This window comes from Paroedura picta, chromosome 3 (genome assembly GCF_049243985.1).
Source record: "Paroedura picta isolate Pp20150507F chromosome 3, Ppicta_v3.0, whole genome shotgun sequence".
In the NCBI taxonomy this organism is placed as follows: Eukaryota; Metazoa; Chordata; class Lepidosauria; order Squamata; family Gekkonidae; genus Paroedura; species Paroedura picta.
The window spans coordinates 98,786,291-98,804,778 of NC_135371.1; positions in this window are offsets into that span (position 1 = coordinate 98,786,291).

Genomic DNA, 18,488 nt, shown 5'->3' on the forward strand with positions numbered 1-18,488 from the left:
GGAAGGAGATGATCAACATAGGGAGTGTATGGAAGGAAAACGATCGGAGGCAGTCCAACCGGCAATGCCAGCTCATAGGGAACCAAAAGTAAAAGGATTCAGATGTCTTTATACTAACACTCGAAGCATGGGCAATAAAAAGGAAGAGCTGGAACTTCTCATGCTGATGGAAAGGTATGATCTAGTAGGCATCACAGAAACTTGGTGGAATGATTCTCATGACTGGAATGTAATGGTGGATGGATATGAACTGTTCAGAAAAAACAGAATAGATCGAAGAGATGGAGGAGTGGCACTGTATGTGAGGAAAGGGCTTACCTGTCAGGAAATTCTAGTGAAGGAGAGCATATCTAAAGTGGAAAGCATCTGGGTGAAAATAAGCGAGGGGAAAACCAACAGTGTGGTGGTTGGTGTCTGCTACCGACCGCCTGACCAACGAGAAGATGTGGATGCTGCACTTTGTGAGCACCTTGAGAAAATATCCAAGCGGCAGGACCTTGTCATCATGGGTGACTTCAATTTCCCAGATGTGTGCTGGGAAACAAACTCTGCGAAGCGTCCTCAGTCATGCAAGTTTCTGACCTGCCTGGCTGACAATTTCATTTATCAAATGGTAGATGAACCCACAAGAGGTTCAGCCATACTGGACTTAATACTGACCAACAGGCAAGAGTTGGTGGATGAGGTGAAGGAGGTGGGGACCCTAGGGGGAAGTGACCATGTCCTCATAGAATTCCTTTTGAGATGGGGAGCCAAGGAAGCTTGTAGCCAGACGCGGATGTTGGATTTTCGTAGGGCAAACTTTAATAAACTCAGAGGCATGATGAGTGTCATACCATGGACGAGAATGCTGGAAGGGAAGGGAGCATGTGAAGGGTGGGCGCTACTCAAACAGAAGCTATTGCATGCTCAATCAATGACTATCCCAGAAAGACGAAAACACTGCAGGAGCTCTAAGAAGCCTATTTGGATGAACAGAGAACTTCAAGAGGAACTAAGAAAGAAAAGGAAAATGTTCAGGAAATGGAGGGAAGGACAGAGCTCTAAAGAAGAGTACCTACAGGTTACTAGGCACTGTAGATCAATCATAAGAAAGGCCAAAGCTGTGAGTGAGCTAAGATTGGCCAGGGAAGCCCATTGTAACAAGAAAAGATTTTTCAGTTATGTGAGGAGCAAACGTAAAGTAAAGGAGGCAATAGGCCCACTGTTGGGTGCGGATGGACAAACTCTAACGGAAGATGCAGAGAAAGCAGAAAGGCTTAGTGCCTATTTTACATCTGTTTTTTTCCACAGGTCAAAGTGTTTAGGCACATCTAGAGATGGCCGTAGCCAAAGGACAGTGTCTGGGTGGCAGGTTAACATGGATAGAGAGGTTGTCGAGAGGCATTTAGCTGCACTGGATGAGTTCAAATCCCCTGGTCCGGATGAAATGCACCCGAGAGTACTCAAAGAACTTTCCAGAGAACTTGCACAGCCCTTGTCCATCATCTTCGGAACCTCTTTAAGGACTGGAGATGTCCCGGAGGACTGGAAGAGAGCAAATGTTATTCCGATCTTCAAAAAAGGGAGGAAGGATGACCCGGGAAACTACAGACCAGTGAGTCTGACCTCTGTTGTGGGGAAGATAATGGAGCAGATATTAAAGGGAGCGATCTGCAAACATCTGGAGGACAATTTGGTGATCCAAGGAAGTCAGCATGGATTTGTCTCCAACAGGTCCTGTCAGACCAACCTAGTTTTCTTTTTTGACCAAGTAACAGGTTTGCTGGATCGGGGAAATTCAGTTGATGTCATTTACTTGGATTTTAGTAAAGCTTTTGACAAGGTTTCCCATGATGTTCTGATGGATAAATTGAAGGACTGCAATCTGGATTTTCAGATAGTCAGGTGGATAGGGAATTGGTTAGAGAACCGCACTCAAAGAGTTGTTGTCAATGGTGTATCATCAGACTGGAGAGAGGTGAGTAGCGGGGTACCTCAGGGCTCGGTGCTTGGCCCGGTACTTTTTAACATATTTATTAATGATCTAGATGAGGGGGTGGAGGGACTACTCATCAAGTTTGCAGATGACACCAAATTGGGAGGACTGGCAAATACTCCGGAAGATAGAGACAGAGTTCAACGAGATCTGAACACAATGGAAAAATGGGCAAATGAGAACAAGATGCAATTTAATAAAGATAAGTGTAAAGTTCTGCATCTGGGTCAGAAAAATAAAAAGCATGCCTACTGGATGGGGGATACGCTTCTAGGTAACACTGTGTGTGAACGAGACCTTGGGGTACTTGTGGATTGTAAACTAAACATGAGCAGGCAGTGTGATGCAGCGGTAAAAAAGGCAAATGCCATTTTGGGCTGTATCAACAGAGGCATCACATCAAAATCACAAGATGTCATAGTCCCATTGTATACGGCACTAGTCAGACCACACTTGGAGTACTGTGTGCAGTTCTGGAGGCCTCACTTCAAGAAGGACGTAGATAAAATTGAAAGGGTACAGAGGAGAGCGACGAAGATGATCTGGGGCCAAGGGACCAAGCCCTATGAAGATAGGTTGAGGGACTTGGGAATGTTCAGCCTGGAGAAAAGGAGGTTGAGAGGGGACATGATAGCCGTCTTTAAGTAATTGAAAGGTTGTCACTTGGCGGAGGGCAGGATGCTGTTTCTGCTGGCTGCAGAGGAGAGGACACGCAGTAATGGGTTTAAACTTCAAGTACAACGATATAGGCTAGATATCAGGAAAAAGATTTCCACAGTCAGAGTAGTTCAGCAGTGGAATAGGCTGCCTAAGGAGGTGGTGAGCTCCTCCTCACTGGCAGTCTTCAAGCAAAGGTTGGATACACACTTTTCTTGGATGCTTTAGGATGCTTCGGGCTGATCCTGCGTTGAGCAGGGGGTTGGACTAGATGGCCTGTATGGCCCCTTCCAACTCTATGATTCTATGATAACTCTCCAGGCAGAAAAGGCTGTTTTGGAGGCTGGACAGGGCTACTGTGCAAACGAAACATTTGAGCCTCCCACACAGGTTGTGGAGAAACAGGAGGCAAAATAATTCCCGCAACATTATCCAGTTTCATCTGCACAACTACCTTGCATGGTAGGCCTCAAATGTTCAGAGAGTGGTGGAGAAGAGACACACATGGCTTGGCTGTGTCTTCTCTCCAGCAGCAAGGCTGGCCACAGCAGTATTTTAAGTGAGAAGGGGCTTTTCTGTGCCCTCTCTTCCAGCCAACGTTTAGGAAGAATGGGAAAGTTTTCCCCACTCAAAAGGAAAGCATACACATGCTTACAGACTCCCCTGTGTTGCTCTCAGAAACATGCCTTTCGCCTCAGTCGGGCCAGTTAGGGGCTGCTGGAGGCTTCCTTTACAGCAGGCCTGCAGGGAGGAGGAATCCTGAGCAAGAGCAGCAATTGGCCCTGTTTGAGGGAGATTCCACCAATAGGAGTCTTCGGAACCTTCAGTCTTTTGTCAGAGTGTACAGTCACAATTTCAGGTATATAGATTCCAAAGATCATACTAAAAAAAGAATCACATTCTGTATCTTGTTGGCAATGCACGTAGCTTCAGTGTTAACACAGTCAACAAAATTCCATCAGTCAATCTGCTAAGGAAATGCTACTCACATACTCTAGCTCTCTCTGGAGATGTTCTTGCTTAGTGCCAAGACAAAGGAAACGTCCTCTATCTGATGCATTGTTGTGACTTGTGAGCCAGCAAGCCACTCTGAAGCTATGCCTAATAGCATTTTGAGTGATCACCTACTAACCACTAAACATAATCCCTTGATCAGAGGCTGCCTGGGACAAAATTCTGTCCTTACAAGATGACATATGACTACTGGTCATTATATATGTGTTTTTTCTGAATAACAGAAAATAACAGACGGGAGGCAACTTTTATTAAAATACTGACCTGATCCTTCAATTAAAGGAGAGCATAATCTCCAAATGATAGAAAGGATCTGTTTGAAAGCAACTAAAAAGCTTTCTAAAGAATCAAGTAATGAGATCCATAGTCCTCGCAACCAGACCAAAGCATCTTAAAGTGGAATTAGGCAATGAACAAATACAGTACCTGCTGTGCTGTTCTGTATGGATATATTTCTAGTCTCCTGCAGAATAGACATCATCACTTTAAAGCTAATCTTCCAGACTTTCTGGTTTGAATTCAGCTATTTGCTGCAGAACATTCTGGGCATACCAGATATATTCTGGTATGAGTGTCTGGGTATTTCACAACCATGTGATAGGCAGGCATTCATTTATGGAGGGTTTTCATATCTTGAAAAAAACCACTTGTGGAATTAATGCTTGCCATGGAAGTGTTGAAAGGGACATAAGAGTCCTGAATACTAACAATGAAATGCTAAGTGGCCCTTAAGGGGAAGGAATTCCAAATATGTATCTGGACTGCTGAGAAGGATACATGTTTAATCACCACCTGCCTAACCTTAGAGGGCAGGGAGACCCAGAGAAGAGACCCCAGGGGCTCAACTGTACATGATGGTGGAGTTCCATGAGTGGAACTCACAGTGCGTGATGGGGGAAGGCGTCCTTTTAAAACCATGCACTGGGCCCAATTCTGATCAGGATGCACAGTGAGAGTGTTTTAAGATTTAAGTTTTCCTTGAACAAGTATCCTGACCCAAATGGGCTCTTGGAGCTACTATTTATGCCATTGTAACAAACATACAGCTAGCCATGAGTAGTTGGGCAGGTTCATCATGAGGACTGGCTGTCCTTGAGCTATCCAAACTCACACCATTTAGAGCTGTGTAAAATATTAACAGCATTTAGAGCTACATTCATAAATAAACTGAAAGTCAGCATGAGATCAAGTACGAGAGTGGTACGCTATATGGCATGTTCTGTTAATGCATTTGTCCCAGTGTTTTAGACCACTGGAAGTTTCCAGGTCATTTTCAAAGGCATCCTCAAGTAGAATGCATTATAATAAAGTATGTAGTCTAGACATGGTCAAAGGGTAAAGGACAGCCCACTACTTCCAACATAACACATAAAAATAGCTTTGTTTGGGAACATGAGAACATGAGAAGGAGTAAAGCAAAGGAAGTATTGAGAAATCCTACACTAAAAAAAGGTTTATTCAGAATAGTAGTTTGCACAGTGCTCTAATGAAGATAATAACAATAAAATTCAAAGCAGCCATGATCAATTGCATATTTATTTAAAATCCAATGAAAACTTTTAAGTTTAATGTGATCAACAAAACTCGGGCCCGGTTTAAGGATTTGCGGAGCCCGTAGCCCCAGAGCCAGTGGGGTCCTAGCAGAGTACAACTGGTGCTGTTATTTGTGCTGCACAGGTGAAAGTGGGGCACCTTCCCAGGGCCAGTGTGGAACTTTGGAAGCAACTGAAACCTTCACTTTGCTGAAAATATTTACCAGCATTATTCTGAACTCTAAACTTCCTTACCATAAAAAAGAAAACAAACTAATTTTAAAAACTCTTGGGGACTGTCATCCTCTTTGGGCTGTAATTCTTGTTGCAGAGCATTAATGTCTCTCCCAGGGATCCATTTACTCACTGCAGTTCAGAGAGCACCCTCCTGCCTCAGGTGATGCCAGCAGCTCCAAATTCCCCCTGCCCCCCCCCCCCCGCTGCCTTCAGCTTTGCCCTTCAGTGGCTATTGCAGATTTGGGGGGGGGGGGGCTCTGGCATTTCCCTCTGGCATTCCCTTTCTTGTGTGGGAGGCTGTTTCTTCGGGAGTGGGTTGCCTTGTCACTTGGCAGGCTGTGATGGAGGCCATCAAAGGCAGCACATGCTGCCGCCAGATCATTCCTTCCCCTGTTCTCCTGTTGTGTTTTGTGCCTATGTGTGGGAATGTAGTAAAATGAATAGCAAAGTGTTAACGGAACCTGATTAAGAGTGGAGGGAAACTCCACCCCCTGAATTTGTTTTTCTCCCCTTAGCTTTCAGTTCCTATCTTAGTTGGAGTTGGTTTGCAATAAAACGTTGAGTCCTGCAGCTCCTTTGAGTACATAGATTTATTCTCCCCCCCCCCCCCGCCTTTACAAAAGTGAACCTCTGGGATTCTTCTGGGATGTTAGCTGAAACCAGGCTTTCCTGTGGGACAGAGACAAAAGTTCATTGAATCATAGGGTTGGAAAGGAACTCCAGGGTCATCTAGTCCAACCCCCTGCACAGTGCAGGAATTCACAACTATCTGCCCACTTACAGTAACCAAAATTTCATGCCCTAGTGATCCCCCACCCAAAACTCCAGAATCCCGCCTGGCCTGGAGGATACCATCCCATCCCACAGCAATTCCCTGGTATGCAAGGAAGGGCCACAAGAGACAAACATTGGCACACCCCTTCCTGCCCACCCACTCAAAATCTAAGCTCATAAAATCAACATTTCTGTCAGATGACTATCTAGCCTCTGCTTAAAAACTTTGAAAGAAGGAAACCCCACCACCTCTTGAGGAAGCCTGTTCCACGGAGGAACCGCTCTGTCAGGAACTTCTTCCAGATGTTTTGCCAAAAATTCTTTTACATTAATTTCAACCCATTGGTTCTGGTCCAACCCTCTGGGGCAACAGAAAATAAATAAATAAAACAGAAAATAAACAAACAAACAAACAAACAACTCTGCTCCGTATTCTATATGACAGCCCTTCGAATATTTGAAAATGGTTATCATGGAGGGAGGGCTTGCAAAAGGAAGGCTGCAAAGCCCATTTTCTGCAACATTGCAATGAACAAATCCCTTCAAAGTGTTTAACGGTATGGAATACAAAAAAACTGCCTCAAATCTGGCCAGCTGACTCCCCCCCCCCCCTGCTGCCACCACCTCCTCTCCAACACAGCAATCACTCTCCAACTCCTCCTCTGCAGCTTGATGATCCAGGCCATGAGCTTCCTTGCCTAAGTCAAAGCTGGTGGGGCAGAAGAGTGCCAGAAGTACCTCCGTAAGCTCTCCGTATGCTTGTGCTCTCTGGCAAGCTGTCTGTCACTCAATTCAAGGGCTTTGCCACAAGGTACCAATAGCACCTGCTACAAGTGCTACATGGATAAACTGGTACTGACAAAGCTGATTTCTTTGATCCAGGGCCTTTCCGCACAAGGACCGATGTTGCCAATTGGTTCCAGAAAGCAGAAACGCTGTTTTTAAAAGTGCAGTCTTGCTGTTACACATACCTGCCTTTGTAGTGGAATCCAGTAGCATTTCAATCATTTCCCACAGGTTTCCGGTCTTGCAAAAATTGCTATACAGGAAGTGATTTTTTCTGTGCTTTGTCCGCCCCTGGCCGTCAATCAAACGAACAGCCAATGGGCGGCCGTTATCATGCTTCCGAAAAGCCCCTTCCCTTTAAGAACAGGTTTTTTTGAAAAAAAGAAAAACACATGTTGCAACAAATATGCCTTGATTCCTTGATTCCTCCTAACGTAGAGACCCATCTAGCTGGCAGCTGGCTTGTGAGCTGGCGAGTCATCGTTACCACGTTCCCCCGAGTGAAAAAAAAAAATCCCCCCCCCTGCACAGGCGCGATTTTCGGCCGAAAATAAAGGGAACTGGCAAACAGGGCTGTGTTGTGATTGGGGACTTAGGGGAGCTTTAAAGCACTTCTGTGGAGGGACTGTAGCTGGAGAAGCCTCGCTGGGTGAATGAAGCCTTGCTGGTTCATTGCTTTCGGCTCGCTCTGAGAAAAAAAAATGGCGATCGCTTCGCCGGAAGTTTGGAGGAGAGAGCCAGGGGGAGGGACTTTGTTGGAACCGCAACAATAGGAATGCACAGGTCTTTTTTGCTACTGTTGCTGATTGTTTGCAAGAGTGTAGCGCTTTTCGGAGGGTGAATCTACTTTTCCCGATTTCTCTTTAAGCGCTATAACTAATCGCTTTTTACCGGACTGTTTCAGGAGTGTGGCAGATTGTGTGCGACGTCTTGCGGAACTGCAAATTAGTAGCGTTTACAATTTGCAAGCCTTCTGCTACATTAAAGTCGTGCGGAATGGCCCCCAGTGATACCAGCTTTTCAAAATCTGATAGCCATTTAGTAAGAATCTTAGATACCACATTTCAGAAATATTTCAGTGTTCAGTAAATTCTTAATGCAATTCATGACCTTGATGAAGCGATAACAGTTTACCAGTGTCTGGTTTAAAGTCATTCAGCAAAACAATAGGAAAATAAATACCTTCCTAAATAGGCAAAAATGCCACACAATGTTAAGGACTTAACTGTAAAAATTAGACAAAGAGACAAAAACACACAGAATATATTAGTCGAAACAGAGTTCTGGTGTCACATTTACTAAAAATTCCAATAGTCTCCACAGGTTTCAGTACTATGCAGAGGCAGAAACGTGGAGTACCATTTGCCAGCATGGTGCTATAGGCTGGTCACTCGTAAATAAGTGCTGTCCCATTGCCTTTTTGCATTTTAGCACCTCTCCTAGGTCATAACCCCCCAGGTAATCCCACCCCCCTAGGTAATCCCTTTGGAATCCATTGCTTTAAAAGAGTCCCACCACACCTTACTTTATTCTCAAAATGGCACTCTATGGAAATAGTATGCTGACCAAGAACTTAAACTTATGAATTTTAGTCAGAATCCAAGGGGGCTTTTTGCACGGCTTCAAAATAGCACAATGGTTGCTAATTGAAAACGCTACTGATTTGGAATAACGCACGACGTCGTAGACAATCTGCAACACTCCTGAAACCGATCAGCAAAAAGCGCTTCGTTGTAGCGCTTTCAGGGGAATCCCAAAAAGTGGATTCACCCTCCGGAAAGCGCTACACTCTTGCAAACAATCTGCAACACTAGCGATAAAGACCTGTGCGTTAACATTGTTGCGGTTTCTTCAAAGTCCCTCCTCCTGAGCCTGTCCTCCAAACTTCCGGCGAAGCGATCGCCATTTTTTTTTCTCCGAGTGAGCGGGGATAAACGCACCAGCGAGCCTCTTTCTGTTTAGAGGCTTCCCTGGCTTCAGTCCTTCACCTTTAGTCACTAAGCACAAACCACATAAAAGCCCGTTTGCTGAAATAAAGTCCCTTTATTTTTTACACATTAATTCAGCCGAAAATCGGGCCCGTGAGCGGGGGGGGGGATTTTTCTTTTATCACTCGAGGCAGCGTGGCAACGATCATACGATCAAACGACAGCTCACATTAGGCAGCTGGATGGGTCTCTCCATTGTAACGAATCTACACAGATTCGTTGCAATGGATCTGTTTTTTTTTTTTTAAACCTTTCTTAAAGGGAAAGGGGCTGTTTGGGAGCATGCTAATGGCTGCCCATTGGCTGCTTGACGGCCAGGGGCAGGACGAGCTTGGCAATAGCGCTTCCTTTCTAGCGATTTCTGCCGAGACCAGAAGCCTGTGGGAAATGCTAAAAAACACAACTGATTCCACTACAAAGGCAGGTATGCATAACGACGAATTCCACTATTTTAAATGGCGATTTTTCATTCCGCAAACAATTTGCAACAAAGATCCCCATGCGTAAAGGCCCAAGAAGTTCTATGTTATACTAAAATGTTCACATTTTCAAGTGAAAAATAAACTTATCTTGTCTTAGCAGTGACAGCGCTTTAGATCAGCTTTTTTCAACCTTTGGACGATGGAGGTACCACTGAAATATTTTTCAGGCTTCAAGGTACCAGGAAGTGGTGTCAGTTGGCCACTCCTCCGTGCCATGCCTCCCCAGAAGTGAGAGGAACCTCTGGTGGCAAAGGTTTAATGGCCAGGGCCCCTTTCCTTTCCTACCCCCTCCACTTGGAAGGAGGGCAGATCAACTTGCTCAAATAAGGATAGGTCTTTTAAGAAATGTTTTCTTTCACAGGGTGAGAGGACTTGCTCCAGCTGCCATTTTGAAACCCCTCATTCCACACTATCATTGAGGGGCCTTTGCAATACCATATAATAAATCAATACCAGGGTTGGGAAACCTGATTTAGATGCTAAGTAACTGCTGAATGCCAAAATATTTCAATATTCCAGTTTCCATCATTTATCCAGAAGTTCTTTTGTGAAAAAGTTATGTGTGGCACGCTCCGTCTATATTAAGCATCCTGTTAATAGTTTCCAAACGCTAAGAATGAGTAATAATGGTACATTTTATACTAAAAATTGTCTGCAAGATTTAAAAACCCAGAAACCTATACAGACAGACAGCAAAAGGTAAAGCTGGATTTAGTCCCAGCCAAATCCTGTCTTTGTTCACCTTAAGTTTATCTGCCATTCCAGCCAAATGGAAATCCCTGACAAGAAAGCAGAAGAGATGTTTCAGGGACATTGAGAAAGGCATTTCAAATCTTCTCCACAAATCCTCGTGGCTGCTCTGCCTGACAAAGGCGTTCAACAACATGCAGTCACAAAGCTATCTATCAATGAGATCAGGAAAACCATGCTCTTTGCTCTCTTGATTTCCAAAGTATAAAATACACAAGTGCATTCAGAGGCTATCAAGCCAGCAGAGGGTGGACTATAATTCCCAAGAACGAGTGCTGTTCATTCTCAGGCTTGGTAGCAATGACTAGTGTTGCATTTGGCATATAAATGCCAAACATAATACTCTATGAAAATGCTAAAAAAACTTGTCTATGCCTACTGCAATAAGCATGATAGTTGTTGCGACTACTTTATCTTCCATATCAACTCTGCCAAGGTGACACCTAATGTCCTTGTTGAGGTCAGAGATGGAGGAGCAGTGAGATACAGAAATAATGTATTTCCAGACTAAATAGCATGGAATTAAAAATCAGAGTCTTCTCTACTCAACATTCTTCCGAGTCTACCAAACCATGCTGCTTCTGGAATATTATCATTCCATGAGAACAGTAAGAGGCTATTCTGAATTTTCCAAATACTGGCAAAATAAATATTTTACAGTGTACCCATAGGGGTACCACTAGCAGTGCTCCATTAATGACACCAATAGTTGGTAGAGACATATTATATATTTAAAGTTGTGGCACTGTGGCACTGTGGTAACCAAAAGATTGTCTCATGTGTAAAGGTCCCAAAGGAGTATCTTCAGGCCTGGACAGATGGAGAATTTGTGCAAACCCAAAGTTTAGATGCCCTTTCGTGCGTGTATGGACATTTTATCACCAGAAGGATGCAAATTTTATTGCACAGGTGAACAAAATATGCTTTTTAATTTCAACAAAACTTTTCTCTTTTGCTTAATTGGGGGGGGGGGCAGGATTCTGTAACTAAATCAGATCTATCACATTCAAGTTTGCTTATCTCTAGTTTATGTGGCTACATCTGGGATGACCAACTCTATAGACAAGCTCAGACTGATAGCCAAATGTTTTCTACCATCATACATATGTGTACTCAGACAGATCTTTCAAATCATTTATGGTACTATGCAGCACAGTCTGGGATTGATTGAAGTTGATCCAGTTCCAAGGCACTAAAACTGCCTACAGCCACAAAGTGACCAGAATGCAGATATAACCTAAGTGTCTTGAGCACTTTATTGGAATAAAGGTAGCTTATAATTGCAATTTCTTTTACAAAGAATTATGCCCTAGAATAGCACATGTTGGAATTTCAGTAGGAGGTCTGTTTGAGGATGCTAGTTCCCAGGTGAGACCTGGGGATCCCATGGAACTATAGCTCCTCTTCACATTGAAGATATCAGTTCCCCTAGAGAAAATGGCTGCTTTGGAGGCTGGACTCCATAACATTATACTCCCCTGAAGTTTTTCCCTGCCCACTCCTGGCTCCACCCCCAAAGTCTCCAGGTATTACCCACCCCTAGACCTGTTTGGCTGCAGGGATTCTACCAGAGTAAAATAATCACAGGAAAATTCTTCATGCCTGCCCTGAAACATGTTGAAATTGGGCTCTAGATTGACTTCAAAGTTATCTGAGAATAGATTTTATACTTGTCTAAACTGAAAATGAAAGAACAGCTGGATGTGAGAAATGGACTGTTCCTCCAGGACAGAGTTTCCGATTATGACTCCACTAGCAACGCTCTGTTGGAAGGAGTCCTCTAACCGTCTAACGCAGGGGTAGTCAACCTGTGGTCCTCCAGATGTCCATGGACTACAATTCCCATGAGCCCCTGCCAGCATTTGCATGGAGGACCACAGGTTGACTATCCCTGGTCTAACGGACAGTAGTGTTCAAAAATAGGTCATTGAAAGCTGATGATTGAAAAGCAACACTGACAGCATTCATTCTTCCCTAATGAACTCTGAAATCCATTTTAAGTAAACATAGCTAAATCCCTTATAGATTTTTTTCCTCTTTGTACTCTGACACAGAAGCCAAACTGTATTACTTGGCAATGGAAGCATTCCAGAGGCCCAGCAATAGTAGATGCCTTTTCAAGTGTGCTTTACACAGTAAATATTTAAAATGGTAACATCAGGCTTCTGCCTGCTCAGGTAAAAGCCACAACTCCCATTCCCTCAGGAGGAGTAGAAAATAACTGCTCGCTTCCTTTCTTAAAATATATTCTGGTTCGGCTGACTGATTTTTATACATGTGTGCATGAGAGAAACCATATGTCTATAAAGGTTTTTAACTAATTTTATGATTACTGTACCCAGCATACCCTGAATGATTTTATAGACAACTGCATCCTCAAATAACCATGAAATGTGTGCCTTGGAAATCACTTCATTCATCTGAAAACAAGACATTCCTGGTCCTGTAAGATAAATCCTTCCTTTTCCCATATTCAAATAAAAACATCTTCTGCTGCTGTCATGATGTTGGCTAATTAGGAAGCTACTTTAACCATGAGACGCAGAGTGGTATAGTGGTTTCTGTTTCTGACTAGGGATTCTGATTCCGAATTCTGTGGAGCCATGAAGCTCACTCAGTTACCATGGATCACTAACTTTCCCTCTCTACAACCTGCTTCACAAGGTGATGATAAAATAGTACAGGGCAGTGGTTCCTAACCTGTGGGTCAGAACCCCAAACGGGTTGTGAAGCCTCTGCAAGTGGACCACAGACCAGCCTTCCCTAAAGGAATCTCCTTTGCATCCTCCTCTTTCTTTCCTCCTTCCCAGCAACTCACATTATTGTTCTGGGAATACAATCAGCAAGTTATCTGGAAAAGGCCTACTCTTGGTTGCTGCAAGTGGCAATGTCCTGTTCATGTGCTCAGCAGAGACGTCTGATAGCTTAAGATTGTGCACCCTGATTTGGCAAGGTTGGCAGTTTATATTGATGTATATATGAGCAAGTTAACTTTATTTCTTTAAGCCTTTCTCAATGTTCCAGTGCCTTATTGAAGCTGTGCCTATCGGATTTAAGTTAAAACTTATGCTGTATCCTCTCAAAATGTGTTTAGACTAGAACGTTATACAGTAGGTAAAGGGTGGTCTTCTTTTTGTATGTTTTGTTCCTTCAACCACAACATATGGTGACAGAGAGAACAACAAAAGTGGTAGCACAAAGTTTGGTTTCAACCCATCAAGCCCCCCCCCCCCCACCCCCGCAAGAAACTGCTGAGGTTAAATCCACTGATTATGGTCTGTGTGATCCTGGCAAACAGGAAGACACTTTTCAGGAAGTGGAGAGAGAGATTTTTTTTAAGCTTGAAAACTTGAAACAAAAGGAACATTGGCTTGGTGGAACCTGTATTTTTGACTTTTGGTTTTTGCTTTTTGTTCCTGAGAAAGAAAGAGGGAAATCATCCATCTTGGATTACAAAGTCTGGTAGTTTGTCTGCTGCACGTGGCTATGAGAGAGAGAGAGAGAGAGAGAGAGAGAGAGAGAGAGAGAGAGAGAGAGAGAGAGAGAGAGAGAGAGAGAGAGAGAGAGAGAGAGAGTGCCTGGAGAGCCACTCATCCAGAAAAGAATTCTGCCCTTCTGCTGGCAATGAGCCAAGAAAGGGAGATTCAAAGTGAGACAGAAAGACAAGATGGGTGGAGAAAGCATGTCTTCATATCCAGATTCTGCGGCAATTCTAACAGGTAACAATGGTACTTTGGGGGACTCAGTCATTTAAATGCGCTGGATAAATTAGACCCCATTGAATACTTGCAGTGGAAGCCTATAACTATAGAAATCTTCTGAGCATTTCAAATGGAAACTGTGTTAACTGAGGGCCTTTCCGCATGAGTTTAATGTAGCAGAAGGCTTTCATATTGTAAACACTACTAATTTGCAGTTCTTCAAGACGTCGCACACAATCTGCAACACTCCTGCAATGGTTCCGCAAAAAGCGATTCGTTGTAGCGCTTCTAGGGAAATCGGGAAAAGTGGATTCACCCTCCGAAAAGCACTACACTCTTGCGAACAATCTGCAACACTAGCAAAAAAGACCTGTGCGTTCTCATTGTTGCGGTTCCAACAAAGTCCCTCCCCCTGGCTCTCTCCTCCGAACGTCCGGCGAAGCGATCACCATTTCCCCCCCTCGGTGCGAGCAGGGAAAGCAACGAACCAGCGAGGCTTCATTCACCCAGCGAGGCTTCTCTGGCTACAGTCCCTCCACAGAAGTGCTTTAAAGCTCCCCTAAGTCCCCAAGCACAACACAGCCCCGTTTGCAAGTTCCCTATTTTTGGCTGTACATCCCTTTTGAACATCCCTTCAAAATAAGATACAGACATGCCACAATAATAAATATAATGAACATTTTATTTTCATGACACCCGAAGTGTGTTGTAAAGGGCTGGGGATGAAGTAAAGGGCCGGGGGGGGGGAGGCATCCTTCGCGGCCCGCCTCCAATAAGTCTACGGACCGCATGTGGTCCGCGGCCCACAGGTTGAGGATCGCTATGCTAAAGGACAGCACAGTATGATGTAGTGGTTAGGAGTGTGGACTTCTAATCTGGCATGCTAGGTTCGATTCTGCACTCCCCCACATGCAGCCAGCTGGGTGACTCCATAGCACTGATAAAACTGTTCTGACGGAGCAGTGATATCAGGGCTCTCTCAGCCTCACCCACCTCACAGGGTGTCTGTTGTGGGGAAAGGAAAGGGAAAGCGACTGTGAGCTGCTTTGAGACTCCTTCGGTTAGATAAAAGCAGCATATAAGAACCAGCTCTTTATTTTATTTATTTTATTTATTTAGATTTATATACCGCCCTCCCCGAAGGCTCAGGGCGGTTTACATTAAAACTAGTCAACGATACATGAAACAGTCTTCGTTAAACATACAGTAATTAATAACAGTGGTTGTAACCATATAACAGAATGTAACAGTATAACAATATAATAAAATAATATAACGATGGAACGGTACAATACCACAACAGGTCCAGAGCGCTCTGGTGGAGTTCTGGGAGGAAGGGGGAGGAGCGGGGGGGGAGCGGGGGCCCTTCATTCGCTGTTGATTACGTCTGGTCTCAACCAAATGCCTGGCGGAGGAGCTCCTTTTTGCAGGCCCTGCGGAACTGTTTAAGCTCTGTCAGGGTCCTGATCTCCTCCGGGAGCTCATTCCACCAGGTGGGGGCCAGAACAGAGAATGCTCTGGCCCTGGTTGAGACCAGGCGGACTTCTTTAGGGCCAGGGATCCTTAGCTGATTGGAGGCAGTAGAGCGCAGAGCTCTTTTGGGGGCATAGGCGGGGAGGCGGTCCCTCAGGTACACTGGGCCCTGACCGCGAATGGCCTTGAAGGTAATTACCAGAACCTTTAGTCTGATCCGGAATTCAACTGGCAACCACTGCAGTTGGTGGAGAATGGGCCGGATGTGGGACCTCCACGGTGTTGCTGTGAGGATCCTGGCCGCTGCGTTTTGGACCAGCTGTAGTTTCCGGGTCAAGGCTAAGGGCAGGCCTGCGTAGAGCGAGTTACAGAAGTCCAGTCTAGAGGTGACTGTCGCATGGATCACTGTGGCTAGGTGTTCCGGGGCGCTAGTAGTTTGGCTTGGCGGAGATGGTAAAATGCCAGCCGTGCTACCTTTGTGATCTGGGCTTCCATTGTAAGGGAAGTATCCAGAATCACGCCTAGGTTCCTGGCGGAGTGAGCCGTAGAGAGCTGTACTCCATCCAGGGCAGGCAGGCACGCTTCCTCACATGGGCCCTTCTTACCCAGCCACAGGACCTCCGTCTTTGAAGGATTGAGCTTCAGACGACTCTGCTTCAGCCATCTCGTCACTGCTTCCAGGCAGCTGGCTAATGCTTCTGGGGGGGAGTCAGGGCGGCCATCCATCAGGAGGAAGAGCTGGGTATCATCAGCATATTGATGACAACCCAGCCCAAACCTCCGTACCACTTGTGCGAGAAGCCGCATAAAGATATTGAATAGGATAGGAGAGAGGACCGCTCCTTGTGGGACTCCACAAGTAAGTTGACGACGGTCTGATGTTTTGTCTCCAATTGCAACCCTCTGTCCACGATCCCGGAGGAAGGAGATCAGCCATTGGAGGGCTGTCTCTCATATTCTGGCATCGGTGAGGCGGCGAGCTAGAAGCTCATGATCGACTGTGTCGAACGCTGCTGAGAGGTCTAGTAATATCAGCAGTGCCGACCCGCCTCGGTCCAACTGGCGACGGAGGTCATCCATCAGGGCGACTAGCGCTGTCTCTACCCCATGGCCAGGCCAGAAGCCTGACTGGGATGGGTCTAGGACCGAAGCTTCTTCCAGGTACTCTGTTAGTTGGTTTGCGACAGCCCTTTCTTCTTCTTCTACTACAGTAAAAGAAGGGAAAATGACTCTCAGAGGGAAAACCAAGGGCAGAGAGCCTCTGGAGATAAAGAAGAGTCCTCACTCAAGGTTGAGAAAGCAAAGACTTACATGGCTTATGTGAAAGAGAACGTAAAGGAATCAAGCAGACTTATTCTGGACTCAGGGTCTAAATTGCATGTGTTTAATGGCCCTGAATGGTTTGAGAGCCCCCCCCCCCCCATGTACTAAGGAGATACTACTCTGCACAGCAAATGGAGAATTGCTTAATGTGGAGGGACAGGGAGTCACCTGTTTTAAAATATTGGATGCCAAGGGACAGATACATAAAATGCATTTTAAAGATGCCTTGAATGTACCAGGGGTAGAAGATAATTTAGGGCATTTCCGCACACTGGTAGTCAGACTTTTAAGACAAGATGTATAATTCTTATTAGGAAATATTACACATTAGTTATTCTTCTTATTCCCTGATAACCATGATGGGGTAGTTACTGACCTGGAGCCAGACATCCTGGAATGTGAAGTCAAGTGGGCCTTAGGAAGTCTGAGCAACAATAAAGCTAATGGTGGTGACAGCATTTCAGCTGAACTATTCAAAATCTTAAAAGATGATGCAGTAAAAGTGCTACACTCAATATGCCAGCAAATTTGGAAAACTCAACAATGGCCACAGGATTGGAAAAGGTCAGTTTACATTCCAATCCCAAAGAAGGGCAATGCCAAAGAATGTTCAAACTACCACACCATTGCACTCATTTCTCATGCTAGCAAAGTTATGCTCAAAATCCTACAAGCTAGGCTCCAGCAATATGTGGACCAAGAACTTCCAGAAGTATAGGCAGGATTTCGAAGAGGCAGAGGAACTAGAGATCAAATTGCCAACATACGCTGGATCATGGAGAAAGCTAGAGAGTTCCAGAAGAACATCTACTTCTGCTTCATTGACTATGCTAAAGCCTTTAATTGTGTGGAGCACAACAAATTGTGGCAAGTTCTTAAAGAGATGGGAATACCAGAGCATCTTACTTGTATCTTGAGAAACCTATATGCAAGTCAAGAAGCAACAGTGAGAACCGGGCATGGAATCACTGATTGGTTCAAAATTGAGAAAGGAGTTTGGCAAGGCTGTATACTGTCACCTTGTATACTGTCAACTTGTATGCGGAGCACATCATGAGAAAGGCGGGGTTAGATGAGTCACAAATTGGGATCAAGATTGCAGGGAGAAATATCAACAACCTCAGATATGCAGATGATACCACTCTAATGGCAGAAAGCGAAGAGGAACTAAAGAGCCTGTTGATGCGGGTGAAGGAAGAGAGTGCAAAAGTTGGCTTGAAACTCAACATCAAGAAAACAAAGATCATGGCATCCGGCCCTCTCAATTCCTGGCAAATAGATGGGGAAGAAATGGAGATAGTGACAGATTTTATTTTCCTGGGCTCCAAGATCACTGCAGATGAAGACTGCAGCAAAGAAATTAAAAGATGCTTGGTCCTGGGGAGGAAAGCTCCTTGGGAGGCAAATCTAGACAGCATCCTAAAAAGCAGAGACATCACCCTGCCAACAAAAGTGCGTTTAGTCAAGGCTATGGTATTCCCAGTTGCAATGTATGGCTGCGAAAGTTGGACCATAAGGAAGGCCGAGCGTCAAAGAATTGCGGCTTTTGATCTCTGGTGCTGGAGAAGAATCTTGCGAGTCCCTTGGACTGCAAGGCGAACAAACCTGTCCTAGAGGAGATCAGCCCTGCCTGCTCCTTAGAAGGCCAGATCCTGGAGATGAAACTCAAATACTTTGGCCACCTCAAGAGTAGGAAGGACTCCCTGGAGAAGAGCCTAATGCTAGGAGCGATTGAGGGCAAAAGAAGAAGGGGACGACAGAGAATGAGGTGGCTGGATGGAGTCACTGAAGTA